Source organism: Phasianus colchicus, chromosome 24 (genome assembly GCF_987193195.1).
Source record: "Phasianus colchicus chromosome 24, bPhaCol1.hap1.1, whole genome shotgun sequence".
Lineage (NCBI taxonomy): Eukaryota > Metazoa > Chordata > Aves > Galliformes > Phasianidae > Phasianus > Phasianus colchicus.
This window is the reverse complement of record NC_143459.1, coordinates 3,755,691-3,762,698: the sequence shown is the minus strand read 5'-3', so window position 1 is coordinate 3,762,698 and position 7,008 is coordinate 3,755,691.

Sequence of the window (7,008 nt, the reverse complement as noted above, 5' to 3'; positions counted from 1 at the left end):
GTGGGGTTCAACTGTAGGTGTGAAGATCCTGTGCTGCTGGGAGCTTGTAAAGCTGTGGATGGATAGCTCACAGATGCATTCTATTCGCGGCTTAAAGCATACAAGTTTATCATGCAAATGATATGTCAACAGAATAGCTGCACTTGGCAATATTTCCCAAAGTAAATTAAGCAGTTAAACATGCTACGTGTAATATTAAGGAGGTTATGTGTTACATGTAATAAGCAGATGAAGCCAAGTTGTCAGGAAGCCAGGTTTGCTCAGAAATCTGAAATTCATCTTGGAGGAACCAAGGTGTGTGTGCTTCTTCCCACCACAGCTTTGGGCACAGCAGCCTCGTGTTGCTGCCAAGGTCCCACGAGGTGATGCAGTCTCAGCTGGGACCCCACAGAGGTTCTATCAATGTGACCGTATTCAACCTGAGCCCCATGGTCAGCATCTCAGGAGCCAGTGCTTGTGCTCTGTATTTTTCACAGCTTGAGCTCGGTGCGTCTGGGAACCATTTGCAAGGGTAAAAATAATGCATGATCCAATCTTCTCAAGGTTTTTTCACTTCCCGAAGGGTGGAAATACCAGGCAGGGAAAGAAAGAAAGAAAAAAAGAAAAAAGAAAAAAAAAGAAAGAAAAGCTCTTGGATTATTTCAGCTCCACAAATTGCTCCCCGAGGCGAGTAAATGCTGTAAAAAACATACACAAACATTCAGATTCGAGTTTAACCAAACACCGGGACATTTGGATTTATTCAAGTGTCAGCAGCCCCCAAGCTCAGTTATTTCAGGCTCCCTTACATCAGCAAATGTTTTTCTGTTCCACGGAAACTCAAAGTCAAACCTGGGGGCTCCAGTCCCCAAAAGAATCGAAGGGAAACGTTCCCTGCCTGCCCCATCAACCAGTTCGTTAAACTCCAGTCCTCCCTCTGCTCTCTGGTGATTTATGGAGAATCAAAGCCAAAGCCCCACTTGTTTGCAGATGTGATGTTTGGATTCGAGGTGTTGTTTCAAAGAAAAGTGATGGATCAAAACCTGGAGACGAGGTCCAGCCCAGTCCCCAGCAGCAGCCCTGACCTCTTCTCCACCACCTCCATCCTCTGCAGGTCCCTCCATCTATTCAGCACCTTATTTTGAAGGGAAGGAGGCTCTTATCTCACCTGTGCTTCAAATTTCAAGGCTGCCTGGGCTCATATTTTTCACGTCCTTAAACATCATTCCCCCCCCCCGGCAGACACGTGTGCACATTCCTTATGGTCTGCTTCCCATCAGGGCCCCACAGGCCTGAAAAGATGATAAAATTTCTGTAAAGTAGGTGTTTGAGGCATTTTCTAACAGTTCATGACCCTGCCGAAAGCCCTGTGAGGAACTCAGTAGGATGCTTCACATAACTCTGAGAAAGGATGTTTTGGAGTTAATTGCTTCAAAAACATCCAAGTGATGAGAAATCCAGTGCGACCAGCAGCTCATTTCCTTTAAATACAACACCCTACTCTGGGCTGGGCTGTCTTGGGCCAGGATCTGGGCACTGCTGCTCACACTGCTCCTGCTGTGCCATGAAGCTCTCTGTAGGACCATGTCTCCTTCCTTCAGGCTGAAGGATGCCATCAGCCAGCTATTACCAGCTCTTGGTCAAATTAAGATCATACTCCTTGATTTGCTCTCTGAAATGTGTGATTTCCCATTCATTAGTCTTTTTCTGGCTCCTCCTTGAAACTTCCCCCCCTCCAATATTTCCATGTCCTTTTTGAAGCACAGAGGCATCACAACCTTCCAGTGGAAAACTGTCCACAGGCATTGCTTGATGACCTCCATCTCCACAGAGCTCTCCTGAGTCATCAGTTACACATTCTCCGGCCTTCTAAGGGCTAGATGGAGATCCCTCACCCAACTGTGTTAAATGTGATGAATGGGCTGACATTTGACCATATAAAAATACCATGTTTACTTGACCCAGGGCTGCCAAGCAAGCCTGAGGCTCCACATCATTAGCTGGGGCTCTGCAAGAGTCGCTTTTCTTCCCCTTTCTTCGTGTCACTTTGAAAAATTTTCAGTGAGGATTTAATGGATTCTTCCCCTTTTCTTCCCCAAATCATTGCTGGAGACATTACATGGGACAGGGTCAGGACCAGCCATTTCTCCTCAAGAAAAAAAAGGCTGTTTGATATCACTTCTTTTAGGACTCTGTTTAAAAAGCTAATTCAAATCCCCAGTCATTTAATGTACACCATGTTGATTTTGGATGGCTCCTCTTTTATCTATTACAACAGCCTGTGATGCAAAGCCAAGCACTCTTTGGAAGTTTGACCAGTTTAAGAATAAAGTGTAAGGCCAGTGACAGCTGGCCTCCAGGAGACAGATGGGCTCTGAAGGCAGGAGGGATTACTGCAACCAGGAGTCCAACCTCCTGAGTGACACAGGCTATAAAATGTCATCCATTAGAATCCTTTGAAAATCCCAATGATAAATCTTTCTGGTCCAATCCTACCCCTCCATGGCTCCCCTGGAAGAAGTAAGATTGCTCAGGGTGCTCAATAGGATGCTGGTGGGGCCAGCCTGGCTCTGGGCATATTCAGATCTCTCCTACTGGTGCAGCAAACTCCCCAAAAGCATTCACAGTTTCCACGCTGCTAATTTTAGGGCTTTCCTTTCCAGCACCCACAGACTTGGAGACACAGCCTGCTGCCTCGCTGCAGCTTACGTGTTTTCTAATGGCCCCAACCCAGAGATTTACACTAAGCCAACTCACTTTGAAACTCTTCCATAAAAATGCCTTCTGCAAACAGATTTGTTTCATTATCGTTGGGCTCGAAAGTGCCTGAAGTAACAAACAACTTCATACTCCTTCAAATTTATCCTGGCACTGGGTTTGCACTTTATTTAGTTGCTACATACCTGGGTGCGTGCCCTGTGGGGGACAGGCAGGAGAGGGACGGATGGAGCTCTGCGCAATGTATCAGTGCTTATGGTGCAATAAATATTGGATGGAGGATCTATGATAACATCTATTACAGCTTTATGAAATATTGATAGCGTCTGAATACATATTGCCTCCTGAACAGCTCGTTCCGGAGATGTTTAATGAAAGACATCTGTCGTTTTATCCTTGAATCTACATGGAGGCAAAATTTAGTCTCCATCCCCACCGTAATCACTGTGAGGGTTTCCAGATCTGCAAGGAAGTGGCATGAAATGCTCAGGCTCACCTATCTGGATGGGTCTGCTTTATGCACACGCAGTGTTCCATTTTGGGAAGAAGTTAATGTTGTGCCTTTCTAGAAACAACCTCTTCGCAGACGGCCAGCTTTAGCAGGACTGATAAAAAGCTGCCATGGCCAAACAGTGGGAGCAAATGGGGCTCCTAGGAAAACCAGCTCATCCTTCAGGCCTTCATCCCTGCACACAGCACACCAAAACACGCTGATCCCTGGACACACATTCACCCCAGATGCCCAACGTAATCCCAGATTAAAGACATATGGTGTTACTTCTCACCTCATAAGGTCTCCCCAGACCTTGCACATGTATGCATACACACCAGCTCTCCACACCATTGATTATTTATGCTACAGAATTAACTTTCCTTCTAACACCTTTACCAGCACAAAGCCCACCCTGCCTAGGTCCTCCCAGCATAAGAAACTGAAGCACACCATCTCCAGACAGAGAGAGTTATAGCCTCCTTCACTTGAAAACCCAGATTTACCATCATCCACTGCCATCTGGAGCAGCAGCTCTCTGCTCACGTGCTGTGCTTTGTCCCCATCTGGCCTAACCAAGGGCAGTCTTCACCTTCAGGACCCACTTGCTTGCTTTGTGATGGGAACGCTTTTCTGTCTTTCTTACCTGCAGCCTCAAGTGATGGGACAGCCCCACCAGGCTTGAGCCAACCTCTTAGAATTATGAAATCATTTGGATTTGGAGAAGACCTTCAAGATCACCGAGTCCAACCATCAGCTTGCCCAAGGCCATGGCCAACCCCTTGGGGTAAAGTGGTACAGCAAAAGCTTTCTGGATACCAGGCATCATGCAGCTTTGTTCTCACACTGATAATTCCAATCATTCACAGCTGTGCACTGCTAAAGAGAACAGAGAAGATGGGGGCATCAACACACAGCCTTTCCTCTCCGCTGGGCAGAGCCAGCAAAGCTGATTTGAGCCCACATAAACCCCAAGCTGTGACTACAGGCTGCCTCCACAGACCTGCCTCTCACCCTGGCCCTGCTCCCACGCGCTCACCTCGCACAAATCCATTCACCTGAGGTCTGAACTAGAAAGGATGAACTTTTCCAGCCCGAGGGCTGACAAGCTGAGCCTCCTCAATTGCCTCAGCAAGAATGAGAATCTCAGCCTCACCTTATTTCCCACTTTCACTGTGCACATAAAATCCTTCTGCTGAACCATGGGGCATTCAAGACAACATAAGAAAGAAAAAGCAGAAATGACTGTGAGAGCTCAGACACATGTTTTCTGCAGATCAATAACCGCTTACTGCAACGCTTCCCCAGGAACATCTTCCCCTCCTATGAACAATGTCTGATCCACCCAGCCCAGCCACGGAGGAGTAATCCAACACTACCACCCCCATTTGTTACCACTTAGGAGAGTCTACTGTACTCACAGCAACAACACACGGCCTTCCTCTGCCCCGAGTTAATGATGGGTGTGATTGTGTTTCCTCTCTCAGCAGAAGGAAAACCAGCACTCGAGCCAGCCCTGTGCTCCATGCATCTCCTTCACTGGATCTGGAGAAAAGCATGGAGCTCACTCCACGCTAGAACAAAGAGCAGCCTGAACAAGGTCTTAAAAAAAGGCATGCAGGTATAAACATATTGCAGGTGATAGGTGATAATCCGCTTTTGTTGGGGTTTTTGTTTGGTCTCATTTCTTAGACTAAAATGTGTCTTTAGCGAGAACTCAGCTTAGCTTTATAAGCTTAGCTTCTTAAGAAATTGGCTTGATTTTATCACTGTTATTTTATGAAAATGAGAGTCAGATTTTGCCCATTCCAGTAAATTATACCACTTTCTAGCCAAGGTTTGAGAACAATTTAGCAAATACCTTGAAAGCCCTTGTGCGGACAGTTCTCACTGTGATGACTGAGCAGGGGTATTAAACACCATCTTCAGCTAAATCAATGTGGATTCAAGTAGTACAGGAAAGAGACAAACTCACTCCCCACTGTTTATCCTCTCCCTCAGTGATTTCTGCAGCCCCAAGTTGGAGTAATGCTCTCCGGGTTCTCAGCTCACCCATCTCCAGCAGGAATGAAGGCACAGAGATGTTCAACATGCTGCTGGTTGGAGCTGCCCCTTCTCCATCCCCAACAGATTGGTCCCCAGGCTCAGCCCCTCCCTTCCCTACAGCAGCAAACAAACAACCCTTTGTCCTTTCCCATCCACCTTCCTTTCCATCCCAGCAACATATTTCTTTCTACCTCCCTTCGTCAACCCTATTTCAATGGCATTTCCCTTCCTGCTGCCAAATGGATGCTTAGGAGCGCAGAGACAGTAAAACATTGCACTAATGTCCCTTGCTGATGCAAAGACTCCTCCCATTATTGGTATAGCAGCATCAGGTTATACACCGTTAATAGCTTTTCCTCTTGTTTATAGCCTTGCTGGCACCATTCCTGGATGTAGCACTGCTGCTTTCTCCCCCAGCCGTGGGCTCACGTGGCACGCGTGCGATGTGCAGCTCAGCACATGGCAGGGGGCACCTCCAGCAACCAGCATGGCACAAACACACTGCAGCAAAGCCAGCAAACCTCATCTCAGACTGGGCAGAGGTTGGGGAGGATTTTTTTTTTTTTTTTTTGCAAAGCAAGTGAATAATTCATAGGCAAACCATTGACATGATAAATTCCTCTATTTCTTTCCTTTAGCGAGTGGCTGCGAACAACTTTCCAACTCTGTTCCTCTGTGTTTTCATTATCCAGAATTATTCACTAAACAATTGCTTGGAATCATTCTAGGAAGGAATGCCTCTGCTAGGGGCAGCGACGCCTGCGATGGCAATGAGCCTTCCAGTGGCAGGGTCTGCCCAGCTGGGGCAGAGCACCGAGCTGCACAGCCCAGTTTTCTCTGCCATTAGATCAGCAGAGTTCTGCAAACCAAGTTTCCATCGCAAATACTCAAATCAGCAGGAGTTGGAGCTGCTGAGATGCAGTGCTGGGTGGCACTGGTGCTTCCAGCAGCACGTCTGCCAACACGCTCCATCTCCGGTCCTGCAGGACAAGTGGCACAAAGTCTCTCCGTTTCCATTTCAGCTGTTGCAAACGAGCTCTGCCCTTCACAGAGCACTCCTGGCAGTGCACACAGACTCAGAACCCGGAGTCTGCCTTTGATATTCATAGGAGGCAAAAGAAAACAACCAACGGTTTGCTTTTTAATTTCATGGGAAATTTTGGAGGTGGTTTCTGCTCCATTCTGCACTTCATTTACTCATTTACAGACTGACCCAAACCCCCTTATGAACAACTGAATGTCTTCAGCACACACAGCTCTGACTCAAAGTCCTTGATATTTATCTGCCTGCTGTTTCCAATACCTTCAACCTGGCCGACGCAACATACTGAATTTGGAGGAAGCTCGCCAGCTGATGACTCCTACTACCCAACAGGAATCGTCTGGGGTGTATTTTCTGGATATTTTATTGTAGATGAGATACCTGACAACATGAGGTCATAAGCAATTTCCAGCTCTCTCCAAATCACCCGGACGGTTCCAGCTCCAAAGCCAACAACATCATCCGTGGTGCTGGAAAACTTTCTGCGCTGATTGTCGGTAATTTGCCACTTGTAACTCAGAGGGAGAGAATTGCTTCCTCCCTTTCACCTTCTCAGGGAAATCAGCCTGTGCTCTGCAGGCCAACCAGGCTGTAAAACCCACGAATCAAGGGGTCTGCCTCTCTATTTACGGAGAAGCTTTAGTCCAGTGGCAAAATGACAGCGTTGTACCCGTAGTTCCATCCTGTGTGGGCAAGATATTAACTTCTTTGGTCATTTCTCTGATTCAGCATC